General features: G+C 42.4%; 1 long non-coding RNA gene across 3 annotated transcripts in view; it reads left to right on the plus strand.

The window, feature by feature from the left end:
• Positions 1-22,184, plus strand: part of LOC139582637 (uncharacterized) — a 64,512-nt gene extending 42,328 nt beyond the window's left edge. For all 3 annotated transcript variants that reach the window (XR_011676391.1, XR_011676392.1, XR_011676393.1), the window contains 2 exons: positions 18,983-19,107; positions 21,510-22,184. This is a non-coding gene — a long non-coding RNA (uncharacterized lncRNA). The remainder of the gene's footprint in view (positions 1-18,982; positions 19,108-21,509) is intronic.
• The last annotated feature ends 4,140 nt before the right edge of the window (positions 22,185-26,324 follow it).

The following is a 26,324-nucleotide window of genomic DNA, read 5'->3' on the forward strand; positions in this document are numbered from 1 at the left end:
GCCAGTGAAAAATGCGCTCTTGCAACAGCTGCATAGTGAGGATCCCAGCCTATGGATTAAAAGTGGGGCTTTTATTGCTCAATCTAATTCATGCTCATGAACTCATAAGAAAAATAAATCTATAAGCCTAATGCACATATGCTCAAACTCTTTTTTTGATAAATTTATAGGGCAATCTGTAGTTGCTACATACGTTTTTGGACTTATAAATTATATATTCATTGATTCTTGAAGAATATAACTAATACATGCCACATGAGCTTAGTTCAACTGTCATACTCCATGAGAAGCCAAAATAGAAGCTTGTTTTACTCCAATGTTTGGAAACATTGTACACGTAAACAAACACTGAATAGCCTAAAAACATGGTTAAAACAATCATTTTGATATCATGGATGGTCAGTCCTTGCATCCATAGCTCTGTCTATTAATCTGAGAGCGGTTACATTTCTCCAGGCCCATCCCTCAGCTTTTTACCAAAACAGAGGCAGGGCGGATTTTCCCTTTAAACAGCTGTATATTATCAAGATATCAAAGTGTCACAAAAAAAGGTAAACAATAGGCCTATAGCAAATGCAGCATATGGCATTAATTTTTCACATGTAAATAACACTTTTTAGTACTGCTCAAGGCATGCCATTCCATGAGCGCAGCATTTATTTTTCAACTTGAATCATGTCCTCCATGACAACAAAATCATAAACAACAGAGTTGGGCTGCCTAATAAGTCCTTAGTTTTGGGGTTATGCTCAGGTTAAACAATTTGGCTAATCTGTACTACCATATTTCCAAGTCCTATTCTTGAAGATCAAGGTGTTTAACATTTATTGGAATGACTGGAATTCTGAGAGACTTTGGTTTTTAATGTAAACATATCATGTAATCATATTATTATAGTATTATATGTAGTAGAAAGCGATGGGTTAGAAGAAACTCATAAAGTAAAACTTAACATCCATATATGGCCAGCTATGTAAACTTTAACATTGATTTATTGTTACAGCTCTCGTTGGTGGTAGGAAGAGTGGACCAAAGCGCAGCGTGGAAAGTGTTCATGATTCTTTTATTTCAAAAAACACTCAAACAAAATAACAAACGTGAAAACGAAAGTGCACAGTTCTGTCAGGCAGAAAACACGAAACAGAAAACGAGATCCCACAAAACCCAAAAGGAAAATGACAACTTATGTATGATCCCCAATCAGAGACAACGATAGACAGCTGCCTCTGATTGGGAAACACACACACACACGGCAAAAAACAAAGAAATAGAAAACATAGACTTTTCCCACCCGAGTCACAACCTGACCTAACCAAACATAGAGAATAATAGGGATCTCTAAGGTCAGGGCGTGACATTTATCCTGCAATAGATGTCGTTCAATTGGTAACATACATTTTCTAACATGTCTTCTTCTAACGCCTCTTAAGGGGAAAGTGATCTAAATGTAACGGAATGTAATCAGATTACGTTACTGAGTTTGGGTAATCCAAAAGTTATGTTACTGATTACAATTTTGGACAGGTAACTAGTAACTTTATCAAATTACATTTAGAAAATAACCTACCCAACCCTGAAATTCATGATATGAAAGTTATCATGTTGCATTGGTGTCATAAGTGAGAACTCAAACTCCAGGAATGGAGTTCACTTTTATCAGGATTCATTTAGTCCATTAGATTCCATTTTGTTACGTTACAGCCTTATACTAAAATTGATTAAATATTATATAAGATATAAGAAAAGAAAATGTTGAAAAAGTCAAGGGGTCTGAATACTTTTCTAATGCAGTGTATCTGTCATGTTTCTAAATGTTTGGTCATTCTACCCTCTCTGACATTGTTTCTAATGCAGTGTATCTGTCATGTTTCTAAATGTTTGGTCATTCTACCCTCTCTGACATTGTTTCTAATGCAGTGTATCTGTCATCTTTCTAAATGTTTGGTCATTCTACCCTCCCTGACATTGTTTCTAATCCTAATCAGTTACAGATAATTTTCTGAAACATTGATACAGCTTCTGTCACATTAACCTTTACAAAAGACCAAAATATGTACTCTATGGGCCGGTTTCTGAGACTAAAAAGCATAGTTACAGTGGGGCAAAAAAGTATTTAGTCAGCCACCAATTGTGCAAGTTCTCCCAGTTAATAACCTCTTGCCACTATAGGGGGTGCTGTTTCAACTTCGACAGTTATCGTTCCAAATTAAACTGCCTCGTACTCAATTCTTGCTCGTACAATATGCATATTATTATTACTATTGGATAGAAAACACTCTTTAGTTTCTAAAACCGTTTGAATTATTTCTCTGAGTGAAACAGAAGTCATTCTGCAGCTCACTTCTTGTCAAGAAGTGAGATTTCTGAAATTGAGGTCTCTGTTCCAGGGTCGGTTTATAAATTCCCTTATAAGGTATGGGGCTACATGCACTGCATACGCCTTCCCCTAGATGTCAGTAAGCGGTGAGACTTTGAATGGAGCGGATAGCACCATCTGGGGGAGTATAAAACCTCTTGGAACGGAAGTATCGACCTTTTCGACCGGGCGCCTGACGCATGAAGGACATCGGCATGGCTTCTTCAAAAGCTTTCGGTTTAGCAGTTCTTTATCTCCGGCTCTGATTTAATTTGTTTTTTGTCTTAAAAACTTTATAAGGTAGTTAATTTCAACCGACTTATAGCAGTTTATAGCAGTTTATTGCGATTTTCCTGGATTTCTTTGTGATGCGCTTTCACGAGTTGGACACCTCTCCAGTGGGTGGCTAACGTTAGCGGCTATTTCGACAGGACAAGAGGACATCTTTCAACCCAAAGATGATTGTTCTGGAGAAAGGACACCTTGCCCAAGATTCTGATGGAAGCTCAGCTAATAGTAAGCAGTCTTTATGCTGTTAATTCGTACTTATGTTGACAAATGTCAAATAATAATTCCGCCATGAATTATGGTGCGGTCTCGCTTTAGCGAACGCTGTATTGCGCAGTAACGTTAATTTTAAAAATCTAACACAGCGATTGCATTAAGAACTAATTTATCTTTCATTTGCTGTCCAACTTGTATTTTTTAGTCAAGTTTATGAATAGTTTTCGATTAGAATAGGTTCTTCTCCAAGATGGCGCCGGACAGATTGCTCTAAGTTTTGTCCACTATTCTCATTGTATAACCACGATTTGTGCCGCTAAATATGCACATTTTCGAACAAACTCTATATGCATTGTGTAATATGATGTTATAGGACTGTCATCTGAAGAATTCTGAGAAGGTTAGTGAAAAAATGTATATCTTTTGGTGGCTTATACTTATCGCTATGTTTTTGCTTGAATCAATGCTGTTGTGATGTTTGCTATTGTGGTAAGCTAATATAACGTTATATTGTGTTTTCGCTGTAAAAAAATCTGAAATATTGTCTGGATTCACAAGATCTGTGTCTTTCAATTGCTGTACGCTGTGTATTTTTAAGAAATGTTTTATGATGAGTAATTAGGTAATACACGTTGCTCTCTGTAGTTATTCTAGTCGCTTCGGTGAGAGTTGTGATGGTGGCTGCAATGGTAAACTATGATTTATACCTGAAATATGCACATTTTTCTAACAAAACATATGCTATACAATAAATATGTTATCAGACTGTCATCTGATGAAGTTGTTTCTTGGTTAGTGGCTATTTATATCTTTATTTGGTCGAATTTGTGATAGCTACTGATGGAGTAAAAAAAGTGGTGTCTTTTGCTAACGTGGTTAGCTAATAGATTTACATATTGTGTCTTCCCTGTAAAACATTTTAAAAATCAGAAATGATGGCTGGATTCACTAGATGTGTATCTTTCATCTGGTGTCTTGGACTTGTGATTTAATGATATTTAGATGCTAGTATTTACTTGTGACGCTATGCTAGGCTATGCTAGTCAGCTTTTTTACTGTGGGGGGTGCTCCCGGATCCGGGATGAGTACCAAGTAAAAGTTAAAAAGATGAGAGAGGCCTGTAATTTTCATCATAGGTACACTTCAACTATGACAGACAAAATGAGAAAAAAAAATCCAGAAAATCACATTGTAGTTTATTTGCAAATTATGGTGGAAAATAAGTATTTGGTCACCTACAAACAAGCAAGATTTCTGGCTCTCACAGACCTGTAACTTCTTCTTTAAGATGCTCCTCTGTCCTCCACTCGTTACCTGTATTAATGACACCTGTTTGAACTTGTTATCAGTATAAAAGACACCTGTCCACAACCTCAAACAGTCACACTCCAAACTCCACTATGGCCAAGACCAAAGAGCTGTCAAAGGACACCAGAAACAAAATTGTAGACCTGCACCAGGCTGGGAAGACTGAATCTGCAATAGGTAAGCAGCTTGGTTTGAAGAAATCAACTGTGGGAGCAATTATTAGGAAATGGAAGACATACAAGACCACTGATAATCTCCCTCGATCTGGGGCTCCACGCAAGATCTCACCCCGTGGGGTCAAAATGATCACAAGAACGGTGAGCAAAAATCCCAGAACCACACGGGGGGACCTAGTGAATGACCTGCAGAGAGCTGGGACCAAAGTAACAAAGCCTACCATCAGTAACACACTACGCCGCCAGGGACTCAAATCCTGCAGTGCCAGACGTGTCCCCTTGCTTAAGCCAGTACATGTCCAGGCCCGTCTGAAGTTTGCTAGAGAGCATTTGGATGATCCAGAAGAAGATTGGGAGAATGTCATATGGTCAGATGAAACCAAAATATAACTTTTTGGTAAAAACTCAACTCGTCGTGTTTGGAGGACAAAGAATGCTGAGTTGCATCCAAAGAACACCATACCTACTGTGAAGCATGGGGGTGGAAACATCATGTTTTGGGGCTGTTTTTCTGCAAAGGGACCAGGACGACTGATCCGTGTAAAGGACAGAATGAATGGGGCCATGTATCGTGAGATTTTGAGTGAAAACCTCCCATCAGCAAGGGCATTGAAGATGAAACGTGGCTGGGTCTTTCAGTATGACAATGATCCCAAACACACCGCCCGGGCAACGAAGGAGTGGCTTCGTAAGAAGCATTTCAAGGTCCTGGAGTGGCCTAGCCAGTCTCCAGATCTCAACCCCATAGAAAATCTTTGGAGGGAGTTGAAAATCCGTGTTGCCCAGCAACAGCCCCAAAACATCCCTGCTCTAGGGGAGATCTGCATGGAGGAATGGGCCAAAATACCAGCAACAGTGTGTGAAAACCTTTGTTAAGACTTACAGAAAACGTTTGAACTCTGTCATTGCCAACAAAGGGTATATAACAAAGTATTGAGATAAACTTTTGTTATTGACCAAATACTTATTTTCCACCATAATTTGCAAATAAATTCATTAAAAATCCTACAATGTGATTTTCTGGATTTTTTTTTCTCATTTTGTCTGTCATAGTTGAAGTGTACCTATGATGAAAATTACAGGCCTCTCTCATCTTTTTAAGTGGGAGAACTTGCACAATTGGTGGCTGACTAAATACTTTTTTGCCCCACTGTATAGACTAAAAAGCAAACTCAATACAGATTCTCCATTTAAAGTGCTATTTTGTCTAGGACTAGGCTTAATCTGTGTTCCGGAAATCGCCCCTATGTGTAAGTCACTTGAATGACACTTAATTGTCACGACAGTCAGCGGGAGTTGCGTAAATGACACTGGAGTCGCTTATTACTTCCAGTAACTCTAAGGCTACCGGAGCGTATTAAGTGACGCTTTTACACATTGTAGCACTAATACCAATGGCAAGTTACAGTCAATGTTCCTTATACCCTTTATGATTGGGATTCTGCAGCTAGAGAAAGGCTACCAAACTCACTGAGAAGCACAAACCAAGCTTTAGTCATGGCAGCAATGAGAAATACTTTATCTGATCAAATGAAGTTCCCATGAGAATCTGAATATAACTAGGTGTCCACTAAAGGATTGTCCTAATATGAACACCGTAACACATTATGAAAGCTAAACCAAAACGTTTGTTTCGGTGAAAGATTATAATACAATGATTTTGACTTGTTACTGTATTTTTCATATGTAAAACCCACAGTTCTTGAATCTTGAGAGACATTCAAACATAACCAAATTAACTTTAGACGCCTTTATTAATTAAGGTACCATATCACATCTCTTTATTGACATTCAAAAAGCAACACCCAGCAAAGACGCTGTAGAAAGGAGTTGTTAAATAATTGATGGGTATTGTTATGGATCTGTATGCAGAAAAAAGAAAAAAGGATTTAATTACTCATCCTATCCTTGAACAGCTCTTTAAAAACAGAAAAGAAACAAGTGATTGAAATATCTTTGAACATCTTCCATGTAGTTCAAGAAGGACAGAGGATGGGGGGATGAGGAAGAAGAGAAGAAGAGAAGCTTGATCACAGATAAGACCTCTTCCTCCCTAAGGACTGCTCAGGGATTTAGAATGGCATACGAGTTTTCTAATCAACCATCTGCACAATTTACTCTGCTACTCCTCTCCCCTTCTCCTCTTCTCCTCTCCCCCTCTCCTCTCCTCTCCCCTTCTCCTCTTCTCCTCTCCCCCTCTCCTCTCCCCTTCTCCTCCTCTCTCCTCTACTCTCCCCCTCTCCTCTCCTCCCCTTTCCCCATCTCCTCTCCTCCTCTCCACTTCTCATTTCCTTCTCTCCTCTCCCCCTCTCCTCTCCACCTCCTCTCCTCCTCTCTTCTCTGCAGTCAGAGTGGTGGGGTGAGATGTGCTGTGATGCCTCACCAGGCTCCATCAAACCCAGCAGATCAGATAGTGGCTGGGTCAGCTGCACGGCCAGAGGTGTGAGGCTGGAGGCTGGGTCATCTGTGACGATGCATGTCCAGAGGTTTGAGGCTGAAGGCTGAGGCTGAGGGGGACTGACAGGGAGAGAGGTGTGAGGCTGAGGGAGGATGACAGGAGGAGAGAGGTGTGAGGCTGAGATTACGGCTGAGGGGTGTTGACAGAAAAAAGGTATGAGGGTGGAAGCTAAGGGCGAGGCTGAGGGGGCTGACAAGAAGAGAAGTGTGAAGGTGGAGACTGAGGCTGAGGGGGACTGACAGGGAGAGAGGTGTGAGGGTGGAGACTGAGGCTGAGGGGGACTGACAGGGAGAGAGGTGTGAGGGTGGAGGCTGAGGGGAACTGACAGGGAGAGAGGTGTGAGGGTGGAGGCTGAGGCTGAGAGGGACTGACAGGGAGAGAGGTGTGAGGGTGGAGGCTGAGGGGGACTGACAGGGAGAGAGGTGTGAGGGTGGAGGCTGAGGCTGAGAGGGACTGACAGGGAGAGAGGTGTGAGGGTGGAGGCTGAGGGGGACTGACAGGGAGAGAGGTGTGAGGGTGGAGGCTGAGGGGGACTGACAGGGAGAGAGGTGTGAGGGTGGAGACTGAGGCTGAGTGGGACTGACAGGGAGAGAGGTGTGAGGGTGGAGGCTGAGGATGAGGGGGACTGACAGGGAGAGAGGTGTGAGGGTGGAGACTGAGGCTGAGGGGGACTGACAGGGAGAGAGGTGTGAGGGTGGAGGCTGAGGCAGAGGGGGACTGACAGGGAGAGAGGTGTGAGGGTGGAGCCTGAGGGGGGTTGACAGGGAGAGAGGTGTGAGGGTGGAGGCTGAGGGGGACTGACAGGGAGAGAGGTGTGAGGGTGGAGACTGAGGCTGAGTGGGACTGACAGGGAGAGAGGTGTGAGGGTGGAGGCTGAGGATGTGGGGGACTGACAGGGAGAGAGGTGTGAGGGTGGAGCCTGAGGGGGGTTGACGGATGCACATGGCTCAGGAGGGCTGGCAGGGAGAGGTGGGTGAATATGATGAGAAAACAGGTGATAAACTGCTCTGTAGTTCACAGCGGAGTAATTGGAAGCTGCCTCTTGGTCACACTTGAATATTCAAGTCAGGCTGTGAGTTTGTCCTTTGAGTAGGTTGAATATTCAAGTCAGGCTGTGCGTTTGTCCTTTGAGTAGGTTGAATATTCAAGTCAGGCTGTGCGTTTGTCCTTTGATTAGGTTGGCATGATTTTGGTTGGTATCAATTTGTAGAAAATGAAGTGTTCAGTTTGTGTTGCTGTAGTTTGTTGACTTGAAGTACATGAATCCCTCTCTCCTCTTTCCTTTCCTTCACACAGCAGACAACCAGAAATGAACAGCAGAAAAACCCAGGTAGCTTTGGCATCTCCATAAAGAGCTCCTCTCAGTGGATAGAACTGTGAACTCAGGTGTGAATATGGACATGTGTACACAAATGTCATATCTTTCAAACATTTGCCCAATTAATACGATAAAGTGGTTCGCAGATAGTCACTGCCGTGTTGGATTACGAGGAATATTGATCGCTCTGTGAAGAAAAAAGACACTGGACTGATCATCATTACAAAAATAGCATCATTGAACCTCATGAGGACAAGTGTTTAACCCAGAATACCATGCATTTGGAAACTCAGCATTGTTTTTGCTCCGTACCAATGATAATAGAACCACAACTTGGATAGCAATCACAACACAACAGTGGCGCAACATTTAGGCAGGAGCAGTGTCATTGTCGGATCCATTCAACTGTTGTGCATCTATAGTCTACGTTGAGTGTTTTGTGCAAATAGCCTACCCATGAATCCTCATTCATCTATTATCCATCATGATGATAGTATGTCGTTGTCCATATTAGGACATCCTCAGTCTCTGCAGGAGTTGGGGATATCCTAATATGGACACTGTATATATGAAACAACGGAGATACTGTATTTGCAGAGTTCCAGTGTTTATCTGAATGGAAAGTGGGAGAAAATTTCCCATCACTTTATTAACAATTCAATGGCATTATACAGCTGCTTTATTGATTTGTCATTATGACTTGAAAAAGCGGGGGCCCATAAAAAGTAATTAGATGCTACAGCAGGCTGGGGCGCCGGGCCTCCGTGTGCTAACTAAACTGAAAAAGAACAGCATGCTGCCTGATGCCACGGATCGTAGCGCTTCCGCAGCACGTATGCCGCTGCATCTCCGCCTTGACCTCCGGCATATGTCTGATGGTGTGGTGCTCGACGATGTGCAGATTTGAGCTGTTTCTTTCTGGTGCTGCTAGAGGCAGGTGGCAGACACACACATGCGCACACACACACACCAGAGGAGGCTGGTGGGAGGAGCTATAGAAGGATGGGCTCATTGTAATGGCTGGAATGGAATCAATGGAACGGAGTCTAACATGTGTTTAGTACCATTCCATTGATTCATTTCCATCCATTACAATGAGCCTGTCCTTCTATAGCTCCTCCCACCAGCCTCCTCTGACACACACAGTGGCAGAGCAGGTGGGCTCTTTATAATTGGCTCCCAGCTTTCTGCATGCTACTAGAAAAACAAGTAAACGAAATGCCTTACACTCCAGAAGTGTCCGCTGCATAATGGAAGAGAGAGAGGCATCAGAACGCAACACAAAGCATCTACCCCTTCCCTGGTTTCTTTAAACTTGCCAGTGTGATTTCAGTCCTGGTTGGGAAAGTTAAAAAGACGTTCCGGAACTTTGAGAACTATGTAAGTATTTTTTAAACCTCCCGCTTTGGGCAGGATGTGTCAATGTATAGTTCATGCATGCATAGTCTCGATTTTTTGCTGCTGCAGTAATGAGCTTGCTAGGAGTATGTACGTATAGAAATCTTCTTAGGGCTAGGCCCCTTTTTTCTCCACTTCTTGCTTGAATGACGTGCCCAAAATAAACTGCCTGTAGCTCAGGCCCTGAAGCCAGGATATGCATATAATTGGTACCATTGGAAAGAAAACACTGAAGTTTGTAGAAATGTTAAAATAATGTAGGAGACCATAACACAATAGATATGGTAGGAGAAAATCCAAAGAAAAACCAACCAGATTTTTTTTATTTTGAGAGACCATCCTCTTAGAAATGCAAGAGAAAGGTCATATTAACAATTAGCTCCCTGAATGCAATTCCTATGGCTTCCACGAACTGTCAGCAGTCTATGTTCAAGGTTTCAGGCTTGTAACTTCAAATAAATATAGGTTTTAGTAGAAGGACACGGTCTTGGAAATTCGTGTTTGCACGAGCCATGAAGACAGAACACACCTGCTAAAATCGGTTTCCTATTGAACATACTTCTTTCCGAAGTAAGTATTATAGTTTGGTTACATTTTAGGGTATCTGAGGAGTAAATAGAAACATATTTTGACTTGTTGAAACAAAGTTTAGGGGTAGATTTTCGGATTCCTTTCTCTGCAAGTTGAACGAGTGGATTACTCAAATTGATGGAGCGGAATGGAGCTAAATCCTAGAGGAAAACCTTGTTCAGTCTGCTTTCCACTAGACACTTGGAGATGAATTCACCTTTCAGCAGGACAATAACCTATAACACAAGGTCAAATCTACACTTGAGTTGCTTACCCAGAAGATAGTGAACGTTCCTGATTGGCTGAGTTACAGTTTGACTTAAATCTACTTGAAAATCCATGGCAAGCCTGAAAATGGTTTTCTAGCAATGATCAACAACCAATTTGACAGTGCTTGAGGAATTGTTTTAATAATAATGGGCAAATGATGCACAAGAGACTTACCCAGAAAGATTCACAGCTGTAATCACTGCCAAAGGTTCTTCTACAAAGTATTGACTCAGGAATCTGAATACTTATGTAAATGAGATATTTCTGTAATACATTTTCGATAAATGTGCAAAAATGTCTAAAAACATGTTTTCAGTTTGTCATAGTGAGTAGATTGGGTGAGAGAAAAATGTAATCTATTTTGAATTCAAGTTGTAACACAACAAAATGTGGAATATGTCAAGGGATCGAATACTTTCTGAAGACAATGTATAACACCTGTCATCTGGTGTGTTAGGTTAGCCTGCTAGCTAGTAGCCAATGCCATGGCAAGTAAGGTTAGGAATTTAGCTAGTTAGCCGGGTTTTGCTAGCGACAACACCAATAATTTAGCTGGCTAGCAAGCTAAACATTTGGCTAGCTGGCATCTGGAGTATGGTATGGGGTAACGTTAGTTACAGCATGGTGATAGGTGAATTCAATTATTTCTTCAACATATTGCTAGCTAGCTAGTAATGTAGCTAGTTGTAGCCAAAGGACTTTCAACAATTTCTAGCTGTCTAGCTAGAAACATTAGCAAAGCTAGCTGGCTCGCTAGCAACATCACATCATTTATATTTTCTGGAAGCAGTGGGAACGCAGTTTGACTTAGCCCACCAAAGTTGACTTCAAAGTGCGAGGCTGTAGATATGGCTGTTTCTTTGTCAAATTTGAACAAAGAGGTACGCTACTACAGGACTTGTTCTTGGTTTGTGCAATTTCCAAAGATCATAAGGAAGATCATTCCCAGAATCTGCCTGCCCAGTGTTATCCAATGAGGCTGCAGGACTGGCCCAACAGCTCAGTGACACATCAAAAAGAGAGAGAGAGAGAGAGCGCAATGACGTAGTGGACATATCTGTACATATATGACGCAGTACGACACTTTTCAGGGACCCGTTTTGGCTCTTGAGTGCTACTTTCAGAACTACTGGCTAAAAAGTATGCAAATCTTTTAGAAAATCTTTTCAACTCAGTAGCTTATGTCTCCACTTTACTCTACATGTAGATCTCTTTGATGCTACAGCTAGTGGAGATAGGCACACACACACACGCATACAGAAACAGAGAACCTTTACAGGCTCATTGTGATGAGGGAGGCGGCAGTAACAGAGGTATAATGTTTTTTCAGCATCGCACGGCCTTGTGGGGGAAACTGTACGTCACAAATGATCAGTCGGCCTTTTGGTGTGATTGACCTGAGCAGGAAATATTTAAGTGGCTCATGCATACACGGAATAGGTAGCAGGACATCAACCAGCCTGGAATGCAGATCTCTCAGGTGTGCTAGCATGACAGCCAAGGTCGCACACGTTGCAACTGACTGCTACAAAATGGTCGGGCTAGAACATTAGTGATAACTTCCATATAAAATATGGTTAGCACTCACTTTAAATTCTCTCTTCATAATGCATTGTAAGTACATTTATAACACTTTAAGAGCTATGCACAATGCATTATAATGCATGGCAGTTTAAGTTGTATTCCCTACAGTTTATACCCAAGACTGGCAGAGCACAATAATTTATTAACTATCTCTGGAGAGAAATCTGTTTCATTTGAATAATGTATTGAGACAGTGAACCATTATAAAATGCTACATCTGAAAAAATGCTTGAAAATTATGTCGCAATCTATTTCAGAGTGGGTTAGTAATACATAGTATTGCTATGAAATTGACAAGGGGTAATAACAATGTAGTTAACCAGTATTGATATGTAATTGACAAGGGGTAATAGCAATGTAATGAATCAGTATTGATCTGTAATTGACAAGGGGTAATAGCAATGTAATTCAACCTCTACAGGACCGGTGGGTCCCCCGCGTGACGGTTGAGCTAATGTAGGCTAATGTGATTTGCATGAGGTTGAACATTTCCCAGGACATAGACATATCTGATATTGGCAGAAAGCTTTAATTCTTGTTAATCTAACTGCACTGTCCAATTTACAGTAGCTATTACAGTAAAATAATACCATGCTATTGTTTAAGGAGAGTGCACAGTTATGAACTTGAAAATGTATTAATAAACCAAACAGGCACATTTTGGCAGTCTTGATACACAATTTTGAACAGAAATGCAATGGTTCATTGGATCAGTGCAAAACTTTGCACATCCACTGCTGCCATCTAGTGGCCCAAATCTAAATTGCGCCTGGGCTGGAGTAATACATTTCTATTGCATTTCAAAGATGATGGTACAAAAAAAATACAATCAAACACATGGTTCTTTCTTTGTATCATCTTTTACCAGATCTAATGTGTTATATTCTCCTACATTCATTTCACATTTCCACAATCTTCAAAGTGTTTCTTTTAAAATGGTATCAAGAATGTGCATATCCTTTCTTCAGGTCCTGAGCTACAGGCAGTTAGATTTGGGTCATTTTAGGCGAAAATGGAAAAAAAAGGGGCGGATCCTTCAGAGCTATCGCTATGTCCCAGCATTTGGTATTTGTTCTATAATGACATGAATGATATATAATATATTTCTGACCTGTGGTCCTCTATCTAATCAGATATTGGAGGACCATGGTTCTGGTATAAGGGGTATTGGCTTGATGTGGTGTAGGTCATAAAACCAACATTATAATTTGCATTTGGAAAGTTTTTGCCCCCATCGAGTTTAATTTTGGTATCTCAAATCAAATCAAATTTTATTAGTCACATACACATGGTTAGCAGATGTTAATGCGAGTGTAGCGAAATGCTTGTGCTTCTAGTTCCGACAATGCAGTAATAACCAACAAGTAATCTAACCTAACAATTCCACAACTACTACCTTATACACACACAAGTGTAAAGGGATAAAGAATATGTACATAAAGATATATGAATGAGTGGTGGTACAGAACGGCATAGGCAAGATGCAGTAGATGGTATAGAGTACGGTATATACATATGAGATGAGTACTGTAGGGTATGTAAACATAAAGTGGCATAGTTTAAAGTGGCTAGTGGTACATGTATTACATAAAGATGGCAAGATGCAGTAGATGATATAGAGTACAGTATATACATATGAGATGGGTAATGTAGGGTATGTAAACATTATATTAAGTGGCATTGTTTAAAGTGGCTAGTGGTACATTTTTACATAATTTCCATCAATTCCCATTTTTAAAGTGGCTGGAGTTGAGTCAGTATGTTGGCAGCGGCCGCTAAATGTTAGTGGTGGCTGTTTAACAGTCTGATGGCCTTGAGATAGAAGCTGTTTTTCAGTCTCTCGGTCCCTGCTTTGATGCACCTGTACTGACCTCGCCTTCTGGATGATAGCGGGGTGAACAGGCAGTGGCTTGGGTGGTTGTTGTCCTTGATGATCTTTATGGCCTTCCTGTGACATCGGGTGGTGTAGGTGTCCTGGAGGGCAGGTAGTTTGCCCCCGGTGATGCGTTCTGCAGACCTCACTACCCTCTGGAGAGCCTTACGGTTGTGGGCGGAGCAGTTGCCGTACCAGGCGGTGATACAGCCCGACAGGATGCTCTCGATTGTGCATCTGTAGAAGTTTGTGAGTGCTTTTGGTGACAAGCCGAATTTCTTCAGCCTCCTGAGGTTGAAGAGGCGCTGCTGCGCCTTCTTCACGACGCTGTCTGTGTGGGTGGACCAATTCAGTTTGTCCGTGATGTGTACACCGAGGAACTTAAAACTTTCCACCTTCTCCACTACTGACCCGTCGATGTGGATAGGGGGGTGCTCCCTCTGCTGTTTCCTGAAGTCCACAATCATCTCCTTTGTTTTGTTGACGTTGAGTGTGAGGTTATTTTCCTGACACCACACTCCGAGGGCCCTCACCTCCTCCCTGTAGGCCGTCTCGTCGTTGTTGGTAATCAAGCCTACCACTGTAGTGTCATCCGCAAACTTGATGATTGAGTTGGAGGCGTGCATGGCCACGCAGTCGTGGGTGAACAGGGAGTACAGGAGAGGGCTCAGAACGCACCCTTGTGGGGCCCCAGTGTTGAGGATCAGCGGGGTGGAGATGTTGTTACCTACCCTCACCACCTGGGGGCGGCCCGTCAGGAAGTCCAGGACCCAGTTGCACAGGGCGGGGTCGAGACCCAGGGTCTCGAGCTTGATGACGAGTTTGGAGGGTACTATGGTGTTAAATGCTGAGCTGTAATCGATGAACAGCATTCTCACATGGGTATTCCTCTTGTCCAGATGGGTTAGGGCAGTGTGCAGTGTGGTTGCGATTGCGTCGTCTGTGGACCTATTGGGTCGGTAAGCAAATTAGAGTGGGTCTAGGGTGTCCGGTAGGGTGGAGGTGATATGGTCCTTGACTAGTCTCTCAAAGCACTTCATGATGACGGAAGTGAGTGCTACGGGGCGGTAGTCGTTTAGCTCAGTTACCTTAGCTTTCTTGGGAACAGGAACAATGGTGGCCCTCTTGAAGCATGTGGGAACAGCAGACTGGGATAAGGATTGATTGAATATGTCCGTAAACACACCAGCCAGCTGGTCTGCGCATGCTCTGAGGACGCGGCTGGGAATGCCGTCTGGGCCTGCAGCCTTGCGAGGGTTAACACGTTTAAATGTTTTACTCACCTCGGCTGCAGTGAAGGAGAGCCCGCAGGTTTTGGTAGGGGGCCGTGTCAGTGGCACTGTATTGTCCTCAAAGCGGGCAAAAAAGTTGTTTAGCCTGTCTGGGAGCAAGACATCCTGGTCCGCGACGGGGCTGGTTTTCTTTTTGTAATCCGTGATTGACTGTAGACCCTGCCACATACCTCTTGTGTCTGAGCTGTTGAATTGCGACTCGATTTTGTCTCTGTACTGGGACTTAGCCTGTTTGATTGCCTTGCGGAGAGAATAGCTACACTGTTTGTATTCGGTCATGCTTCCGGTCACCTTGCCCTGGTTAAAAGCAGTGGTTCGCGCTTTCAGTTTCACGCGAATGCTGCCGTCAATCCACGGTTTCTGGTTTGGGAATGTTTTAATCGTTGCTGTGGGTACGACATCGTCAATGCACTTCCTAATGAACTCGCTCACCGAATCAGCATATTCGTCAATATTGTTGTTGGACGCAATGCGGAACATATTCCAATCCGCGTGATCGAAGCAGTCTTGAAGCGTGGAATCAGATTGGTCGGACCAGCGTTGAACAGACCTGAGCGCGGGAGCTTGTTGTTTTAGTTTCTGTTTGTAGGCTGGAATCAACAAAATGGAGTCGTGGTCAGCTTTTCCGAAAGGGGGGCGGGGGAGGGCCTTATATGCGTCGCGGAAATTAGTATAACAATGATCTAGGGTTTTTCCAGCCCTGGTAGCACAATCGATATGCTGATAGAATTTAGGGAGTTTTGTTTTTAGATTAGCCTTGTTAAAATCCCCAGCTACGATGAATGCAGCCTCAGGGTGTGTGGTTTCCAGTTTACAAAGAGTCAGATAAAGTTCGTTCAGGGCCATCGATGTGTCTGCTTGGGGGGGAATATATACGGCTGTGATTATGATTGAAGAGAATTCCCTTGGTAGATAATGCGGTCGACATTTTATTGTGAGGAGTTCTAGATCAGGTGAACAGAATGACTTGAGTTCCTGTGTGTTGTTATGATGATCACACCACGTCTCGTTAATCATAAGGCATACCCCCCCGCCCCTCTTCTTACCAGAAAGATGTTTGTTTCTGTCGGCGCGATGCATGAAGAAACCAGCTGGCTGCACCGACTCCGTTAGCGTCTCTTGAGTTAGCCATGTTTCCGTGAAGCAGAGCACGTTGCAATCCCTGATGTCTCTCTGGAATGCTACCCGTGCTCGGATTTCATCAACCTTATTGTCAAGAGACTGGACATTGGCGAGTAGTATGCTAGGGAGTGGAGCGCGATGTGCCCGTCTCCGAAGCCTGGCCAGGAGACCGCCTCGTTTGCCCCTTTTACGGCGTCGCACAGGGTCGCCGGCTGGGATCAGATCCATTGTATTGGGTGGAAGGCAAAACACTGGATCCGTTTCGGGAAAGTCATATTCCTGGTAGGAACGATGATGAGTTGACGTTAATCGTATATTCAGTAGTTCCTCCCGACTGTATGTAATGAAACCTAAGATTACCTGGGGTACCGATGTAAGAAATAACACATAAAAAAACAAAATACTGCATATTTTCCAAGGAACGCGAAGCGAGGCGGCCATCTCGTTTCGGCGCCGGATGTTTTGATTCTCTAAGACCGTATAACCATATAGACCAAAACCGTGACTGTTGTTAATACAAAGGAATGGATAGGACTAGACTACTCACCATTATCCTAGAATTGTTGATTCAGTCAAAAACCATCACTGACCGCCCAAGACAACTAACAATTACACCCTTCATTTTTGTATTTTGTATAGTTTTTTCCCACCCAAACCTATCAGATACCAGAGGTAAAGTAAATCAACTGACCACTTAGTTTGTCCATTGTGCTTTAATTGTATTTGAGGGTTTAAAAGGTCCCTAATACTTTAACCCCCAAAACAGTGACATTGGATCATCTGGAGCAGTGGGTCAGCCCCTGGGAGGAGTGTGTGTGGGGACTGGATCAGGTCGATCAAGATCTCCTCGTTCCCCTTCGAAAGTCGCCGTATTATGGATGGATGTTTTTTTGTTTTGTTTCTTTTGTCGAGGAAGGCATATATCAGGACTTTTCAATCATCAGTAATCAAAGTGGAATTTTAGCGATCAGGATGGAACACCAGGTTAGCTGGTTCTGCGTCATGGAATCCATCACACTTGGCTTTAAATAGTGTTTCAAATTATTTTAAATACTTTAGCTGGGCTTGATTGAGCCTGCCTGTCGCCATGAAAACTAAAGAGTTTTCAGAAGTGCCAACCCCGCCCATCTGACACTCCGGGCAGGCTAAAGCAAACACTTATAGTCTTTGAAAGATTTCAAATAGTATTTGTTCCCAGGTCTGATCCATGAAGCCAACTTTACACTATTTTTTTTTTTACTTTCAATTCTCATAACAGATGTGCTAGTAAGTAAATTCCCCTTCCATCCCTCCCTCCCACCCATCCCTGCACCGCTATGTCTTCCTTAATGTATCTGTGCTGCATGTGAAACTCCCTCAGACACTCCTTTTGTTTGGGGACCAGAGTGGGTTTCTTTCATATCATGCTCCATAAACGAGCACAGATCCAGGGGAGTGAGAGCAATCAGGAGGTGAACACATGGAGGCTATGGGGACACTCCACCACAGCTGCATGCCACTCCCTGCCATCGCACAGAGCATTAAATTAAAGGTGTGGAGGAGGCCATAAGGTTCGGCTCAGATTAATGCCTGAGAAATGAGTTATCCTATTTGGAGAGAAAAACTCCTGAGTAAACCTCAGACCTAAAGCACATGAGCTATTGTGAAGAATCCTCTTGCAGAGAGTGGTACACCTGAGACATTGAGCACATGAGCTATTGTGTAGAATCTTCCAGCGTCTTCTAGTATAGCAGAGAGAGCCTGAGCGTCACTCTGAGGCCTAAAGCTCATGAGCTATTGTGTGGGATCGTACAGGAAAGAGAGGTTTGTTTGAAATTAAGAATTTAGGTGAGGTAAATGATGAAAGGTCAGCTCGGCCGGATCACAGATGGATCCCACGGCTGCCAACAAATACAGACAGTGAGTCATACAGCACATTTCAGCATTCTATCAACCCCCACATTCAAAGGCTGTTCTGTTGAGGAGAAGATAATACAATAGAGTAAGAGTAGAAGAAAAGGCCGTGGGGGAAATAGAAAGCCTCAGTGACCCCGTCAGTCCAGGTAATAGCACAGCGGAGGCTCCACTGAGCGATTTAGGCTGCACAGTTAATTCAACCTGACAGGTCCGGATTTAAAATGGGCTTCTCTTCACCTGACCACACTGGGCCAACTCTCTCCGTCCAATCTCTTTGATGGAGGAGAGCAGTGGAGGAGAGCGGAGCGGAGCGTGCACCCTCTTTTCTGTCGAGGCCAGGCGAGGCAGCGATGTACTTTAGCAGAGGCAGGGTTCAGCAGAGGGTGTTTTATATGAGGTGAAATGTTGCAATGTTTTCAAAGTGGACAGTCTCCCGCCCGGGGAACTGGCGAGAGATTAGAGGGTGTTATTAGAAAGCAATGAGCTGTACCACCAGAACATAATCCTCCTCCTCCTCTGTCTGCCTTTGTGTGTGTGTGTGTGTGTGTGTGTGTGTGTGTGTGTGTGTGTGTGTGTGTGTGTGTGTGTGTGTGTGTGTGTGTGTGTGTGTGTGTGTGTGTGTGTGTGTGTGTGTGTGTGTGTGTGTGTGTGTGTGTGTGTGTGTGTGTGTCGTGTCGTGTCGTGTCGTGTCGTGTGAGAGAGGTGAAGTGGCATCAATGTCATTGCATCAAATACAGCAATGTGTTCTAGAGAGGGCGGAGGGAAAGGCTTCTTCTCTTTCTGATTCATGTTTTGTTTGTGTCTCTGCTTGGTTGCTTAGTGCTCACCTGAACTGAATCATTGATCTTCTGCTGCAGGTCCTTAAAACTCTGCCTCTGGTCAGCCTGAAACCCACCACCAAGTTTGAACACGAGCGAGCACCAAGGCCTGGGATTGAGGGATCTAAACTTCAGATGCCTGCCTCTCCAAACTTGTAATTCAGGTTTGTAGTGGTGGATTATTGTGTCTCTCCTACGCGATGTTGCAATTTCCCCTGGTTTACTATGCCTTGCATCACATCGCCCACCCAAGATAATCATGATTCCCTCGCTAGCATCAAGGGAACAAATCAGAGAAGAGCAAAGCTGTTTCTGATTACATCAACGGTTTGAGAATGAAAAGAGTATTACAGGAAAACCCTGTTATGCATTATTGCTGGAGTAAGTAGGCATAAGTGTCTTTTAGTATTTTATATGAGAAAACTGCTCTCAATGCCTTCATAGTAATTTCACCAACAGTGAATTAAATAAGCCTGTTCTGTTCTGCAGTGGTAGTTTTTTGGGGCCATTGGACTTGTTAACATGTAGGAGAGAGAACTCTTATAAACACAAGGCTTTCCCATAATAAGGAGCTCTTCTTTTGACAGGAAATCAATTCCTTCTGTAGCCTACTTCTACTCCTATCGAAATAAATAGATATTACGAAGTTCAGACACAAACTATAAAATACATGCAGTAAAGAGATCAATCCAATTCCATCAAAACAATGGAAATGCCATGGAAACGCATAGGGGAAAGATCCCGAATCTCCTCATTGCCCCGCAGTAAAAGTATCCTACATTTAGGCTATTGGTTATATATATGTGTATACTATATGTGTATTTCACACTATGTTTAGATAAAAAATCAGGGGAATACAGATGCAGGATCTTAATTTGATCTCAAATTAAGATTGTACAACTGTAATTATTCTATGGATGTCAACCCCAACACATGTTCATGTCAGCATCACCAATCAGCTGCATTACAGTTAAAAAACGACTTTGACTACCACCACTGATGTCTGTATGCTAGCTATGCTACCAGCTTATACGGACAGGAGTTAGCATTTAGCTGTCACTTCTTCTAAACCTGAAAAGGGACAACTTGTTAAGTTGTGCAGTGAAAACCTGACTTTACTAACCACATTGTGGGCCTGTTACAATACATAAATAATGATGGATTTGATGAATATCCACTCTGTTAGAGCAAATGTGTTGTATCAATCCGGCGTCCTTCTAATATCCCCCACAGTCTGCGTTCCATTGACTTCGTTACCACACCTGCAGTATGTAAGCCTTGTTCCTGAACACCCGTGTGGTCAAGAATGTGAAGTGGCTGTTACTAGTATTACCTACTATCATCTAGTGCTTGGAAAGATCTCTTAGAATGCTGTTTTAATGTCCTCTCTCCGATTCTTTCCATCCTCTGCTAGGACTTTCAAGGACTGTAGCAAATGAGCGTAATTCAGTGTCACGATCAAGCCTCTTACATTTTTTTATTTCACTTCAACTTATTAGGGCACATCTTGTGTGCTTAACATTCTGCGTAACAATGTCATTAAGCCTTTAACACATCCGTTTAGTAGTTAAATATAATCTGTTCTCACACTTGCCACTGAAATGGTCTTAGTACAGAAAAGGGATTAAGTCATTTGAAAAACACAAATATTTCCTTAGGTCTTATAATCATGTTTTTGAGAAAGAAAAAAGTCCTTATTTTTTGTTTGTTTTGTTGCAGACTTCAAAGACAACAACTTAATTCTGGAATAGCTTTGAGGAGCTTTTGTTTCTCACCCTCTGCAGTTTTTGCTTTCAAATGGAATAGTCCTCCCCCACTGCATATTTGAAGGGACTCTCCACTTTTTATGCCTCCTTCCATCCCAGTCATGCATGGTGTGTCTGTGTAACGGAGTGATGCTTCCCCCATCTGTCCTCCGTGTGTGGGTCTCTACAGCTGTGGCACAAGGGCTCTTACGACATGCCACGACCTCAATGCCCACACTACGTCTGTCTGCCATTCCCGTTCCCATCCTCTCCTCATCCCATCCCATGTATTGCCATAAAACTCGGCAACGTTTAAAAACCCAATACAAACACAGCCCATGATAATCATTCTAAGTTCATCCATCATAAAGCACAAATTGGTCGACATCGTTGTAATTATGAGAGATTGAGTTTAGGGATAGCATGGGGGAATCATTTGCCGTAATTGCAGCGAACCATAAATGCATGTTTTATTGCCTTCATAAACTGTTCATGTTGCATGCTTGATGCTGTCAGAATAGTTTAGGATAACAGCGTTCGCTGTCGGTTGCTGCTGTTTTGCAGCATTACTTATTTGAGTAATAAAACACAGAAAATACCAAATTGGAGATAATTTCCCCAGCTCCAAAATAGCTGGGGTAAAACAGTCTAATATTTTAACATGGTTGGGTTGTTATACTGTAATTTGTGTAGTTGTACCCTAGCTTTTCTGAGATAAATTATTACGTTGAATTGCCGAGAGGAATGGATCCAATTTTGCAGACAGCATCTACTGAGTTCAATCAGTGTAACTCTCTCTCTCTCTCTCCCTCTCCATAAAGATGTTGTCTGGATGCTGAGAGATGCAGAGGGAGCTTTCAGATCCAACTCCGATCATCCACAATCAGCCAGACGGAGTCAGACCTGGGGAGAAGACATTAGAGAGAATATAGTTATGTGGTGCTGTCGTCTGGTCCTCCGTGTCACTGTCCCTTCTCCCACACCTCTCAGTACTGATGGCAAAGTTAAACCTGCTCACCTCTGCAGATTCCTTAGTGTCTTCATCAGCAAAGTGCAGTGTGCTTGTCTCGATGGATTATCAATGACTTTTATTATATTTCTCACAGAGCTGTGTAGTTAGCAAAAAACAGGCTTTCATTGTGAAATGATAATTCTCATTCTTGGTGACTCCTTTGCTCTTTTCGAAGAAAAAAATGGGCATTGTGACATTGTGAGTTAAACACCCAAATTATTGAAAACATAATGCTTTGTGAGCTAGTGAAATAGTTGTGATTACGGGTGAGAGAGGCAACACATGTAGACTGTTTGTGTCTATTAACTGCGATGAAGCCATTGATTACATTTAGAGATGTTACTTTTCTTCAATACTTCCACATTGATCTAGCTCCAGGGATCTTGCCAAAGGATGTAGAATCATTGAGAGGACACTATTTGTGACATTAATAATGGACTTTTCCTTTACTGGATCTAATATTAAATGGTACCCTCTTGTTTTAGATCTTGTCAACCTGGATTTATTCAACCTAGATTTTATTCAGCATGGATTTATTCAACATAGATTTATTCAACATGGATTTATTCAGCATGGATTTATTCAACCTGGATTTATTCAACCTGGATTTATTCAACCTGGATTTATTCAACCTGGATTTATTCAGAATGGATTTTATTCAACGTGGATTTATTCAGAATGGATTTTATTCAACGTGGATTTATTCAGCATGGATTTATTCAACCTGGATTTATTCACCCTTGATTTAATTCAACATGGATTTATTCAACCTGGATTTATTCACCCTTGATTTTATTCAACATGGATTTATTCAACCTGGATTTATTCAGCATGGATTCATTCAGCCTTGATTTTATTCAACCTGGATTTATTCAGCATGGATTTTATTCAACATGGATTTATTCAACCTGGATTTATTCAACATGGATTTTATTCAACGTGGATTTATTCAGCATGGATTCATTCAGCCTTGATTTTATTCAACCTGGATTTATTCAGCATGGATTTTATTCAACGTGGATTTATTCAGCATGGATTTATTCAGCCTTGATTTTATTCAACATGGATTTATTCAGCATGGATTTATTCAACCTGGATTTATTCACCCTTGATTTTATTCAACGTGGATTTATTCAACCTGGATTTATTCAGCATGGATTTATTCAACCTGGATTTATTCACCCTTGATTTTATTCAACATGGATTTATTCAACCTGGATTTATTCACCCTTGATTTTATTCAACATGGATTTATTCAACATGGATTTTTCAGCATGGATTTTATTCAACCTGGATTTATTCAGCATGGAATTATTAGTCCTGATTTTTTTCAACATGGATTTATTCATCCTGGATTGATTCCTTCTGTATTTATTCAAACTAGATTTATTCAGCCTGGATTTATTCAGCCTGGATGTATTCAATCTGGATTCATTCATCCTGGATTTATTCAACCTGGATGTACTCAGCATGCATTTATTCAGCCTGGATTCATTCAGCATGGATTCATTCAGCATGCATTTATTCAGCCTGCATTTATTCAGCCTGCATTTATTCAGCCTGGATTTATTCAGCCTGGATTTATTCAACATGGATTTATTAAACATGGATTTATTCAGCCTTGATTAATTCAGCCTTGATTTTATTCAACCTGGATTTATTCAGCATGGATTTATTCAACCTGAATTTTATTCAACATGGATTTATTCAGCCTTGATTTATTCATCCTGGATTTATTCCTTCTGGCTTTATTCAGCCTGGATTTATTTCACCTGGATATTTTCATCCTGGATTTATTCAATCTGGATTCATTCATCCTGGATTTATTCAACCTGGATTCATTCAGCCTGCATTTATTCATCCTGGATTTATTCAACCTGGATCTATTCAACCTGGATCTATTCAGCCTGGATTTATTCAGCCTGGATTTATTCAGCCTGCTTTTATTCAGCCTGGATTTATTCAGAGTGGATTCTTTCAACCTGGATCTATTCAACCTGGATCTATTCAGCCTGAATTTATTCAGCCTGGATCTATTCAGCCTGGATTCATTCAACATGAATCCAGGATTTAGCTGCTGAACAACATTGGAGAGTCTCATTAAAAGCCACTATAAATAACCCTGTCAAAAGACAAAATCCCAATTGTACATGTGATGTATTGCTCTGTGTCCCCTCATGCCAGATGTTGAATTGAACAAATCATCTATTTCATTGCACTTTTCATATTTCAGTACTGTGAGGCAAAAGAATAGTTCCAAAAGTGCTAACACTTAAATCAAGCCCATAAAGTATTTGAAAGAAAGCATGCTTGTTCAACCCAGGTCCGATGCTAGGTTAGCCACATCTGTGTTGTGATGTTGTGTTCTCACATGCACACGCACGCACGCACGCACGCACGCACGCACGCACGCACGCACGCACGCACGCACACACACACACACACACACACACACACACACACACACATCTACTCATTCCTGGCAGACAGAGAGAGGGGAGTGGGGAGAGAGGGGTGAGAGAGAGAGGTGGGGGTGAGAATGGGGGAGCAATCCTGAGGTCATTGCTGGCTAGCTAAAGGGCCTCTGGCTGCACTTAGCAAATGCTGAATGATAATGTCTTGTAATGGTTTTATTTCTTAGTTTGGATTTGATGTAGTCTATGAGCTATGTAGACCTAGACAACCTGAAGTTTGGTTTGAATGAATAACCACATCAGTTTTGCATGGATGGAAATACCTTGAGGATTCAACCTGAACTGTTTTAATCAATAGCCAAATTGATGTCACATTGTTTTAAGAGTTGATGAAATGAGGGGGAAATGTAATATGTAGCTAATTAGAAAAACAGAACCATACTGGGACAGTATTTAGAAATCCATTATGGCATATTTTCCATTTTGCTGCATCCTCATACGCCGGTGATCGTAACTTTCCCTGACTGCCCTCTGTGCGAGGATGACATCATTTGGACTGGTGTCGTGAAGACAGAAAAAAAGAATAATTCTAAGTTCAATATTAGTAGTGGAGGAACCCGCATATTCCCATGGTGCACCACGGCGACTCTGAGTTACCATTTCAAATGAGGTCACTCGCATCCTCTTGGATTCTAATGACATTTATTGATGTCTTTAATATGTTTTCCCCTTCATATGCAGTGTTATTAATGGACAGAGAGAGCAGGCTGGGGTATAGAGGCGAGGCCGCAGAGAGAGAGATCCCCCTCAGAGGTCTGCCATACTAATCCCTTTGGCCTGAAGCTACAGCTCAATTCAATTCTTCTTTTGTCTTTTATCTAGCGTCTGTCTGTCTGTCTGTCTGTCTGTCTGTCTGTCTGTCTGTCTCTTTCTTTCTCTTTCTCTCTTTCACACACACAAACAAGAATGTATTTCTTTCTTTCTCCCTACCTCCCTCTTTTCCCCTGTCTCCCTTTCTTTCTCTTCCTCCTCCTCTGCCTCTGTTCATGAGACCCTTGGTAGTGGGAGACTGGAGAGCTGCAGACAGGGGAGCTGAGCCTCAACACAACCATATACACACCTCTCCTCATCTCCTCCACTCATCTGCTTGTCTGTCTGACTTCTGTCTGTCTCTGTCTCGGTCTCGGTCTCGGTCTCGGTCTCGGTCTCGGTCTGGTCTTGTCTTGTCTGTCTGTCTGTCTGTCTGTCGGGATCTGACATGCATGTGTGTGTGCATGCATATACGTGTTTGTGTTTGTGTGTGTGTGCGCATCTAAGGGTCTGGTTCCTTTGATGGTGTCAGGTAGTTCTCTTTATTGGGGTTGTCTGGCTTGAACCGAAGAGTCACTCCCAGAGACAGTCTGTATGGTGTGTTGTGTGTGTGAGGAGCAAAGCGGTAAGAGATGGTTCCATTGGGAAGTCAGATAGTGGGAAATATCATTGGATTGGATGGAGAAGAATCAGTGAGTAGGTCAAGGTCAGGGGAGAGTCCTGTTGTAGGGATGGCAAGTTTGGGTTGTATTGGCTGGAGAATTGTGCTGTAGAGGCTTTGTCAGACCACTGCTTCATTACCAAAACTATATGGGCCAGTTTCAGCCTAGTCATGGATTAAAAAGTGCTTTCAATGGAGAATCTGTATTGAGAACGCATGTTAGTCCCACATTAGGCTTAATCTGTGTCCAGGAAACCAGTGCTCTATCTTCACTATTCTTCCCAGACTGAATGCTGACCTTCATATTTGTACAACAGCATCATGTTCACTATATATACAAAAGTATGTGGACACCCCTTCAAATTAGTTGATTCGGCTATTTCAGCCACAACCGTTGCTGACAGGTGTATAAAATCGAGCACACAACGACGCAATCTACATAGACAAACATTGGCAGTAGAATGGACTTACTGAAGAGCTCAGTCACTTTCAACGTGGCACCATCATAGGATGCCACCTTGTCAACAAGTCAGTTCGTCAAATTTCTGCCCTGCTAAAGCTGCCCGGGCAACTGTAAGTGCTGTTATTGTGGAAATGTGAAAACGTCTAGGAGCAACAACGGCTCAGTCATGAAGTGGTAGGCCACAGAAGCTCACAGAATGTGACCGCCGAGGGCTGAAGTGCGGTTGCAACACTCACTCCCGAGTTCCAAATTGCCTCTGGAAGCAACGTCAGCACA

Source organism: Salvelinus alpinus, chromosome 8, assembly GCF_045679555.1.
Source record: "Salvelinus alpinus chromosome 8, SLU_Salpinus.1, whole genome shotgun sequence".
NCBI classification, from domain to species: domain Eukaryota; kingdom Metazoa; phylum Chordata; class Actinopteri; order Salmoniformes; family Salmonidae; genus Salvelinus; species Salvelinus alpinus.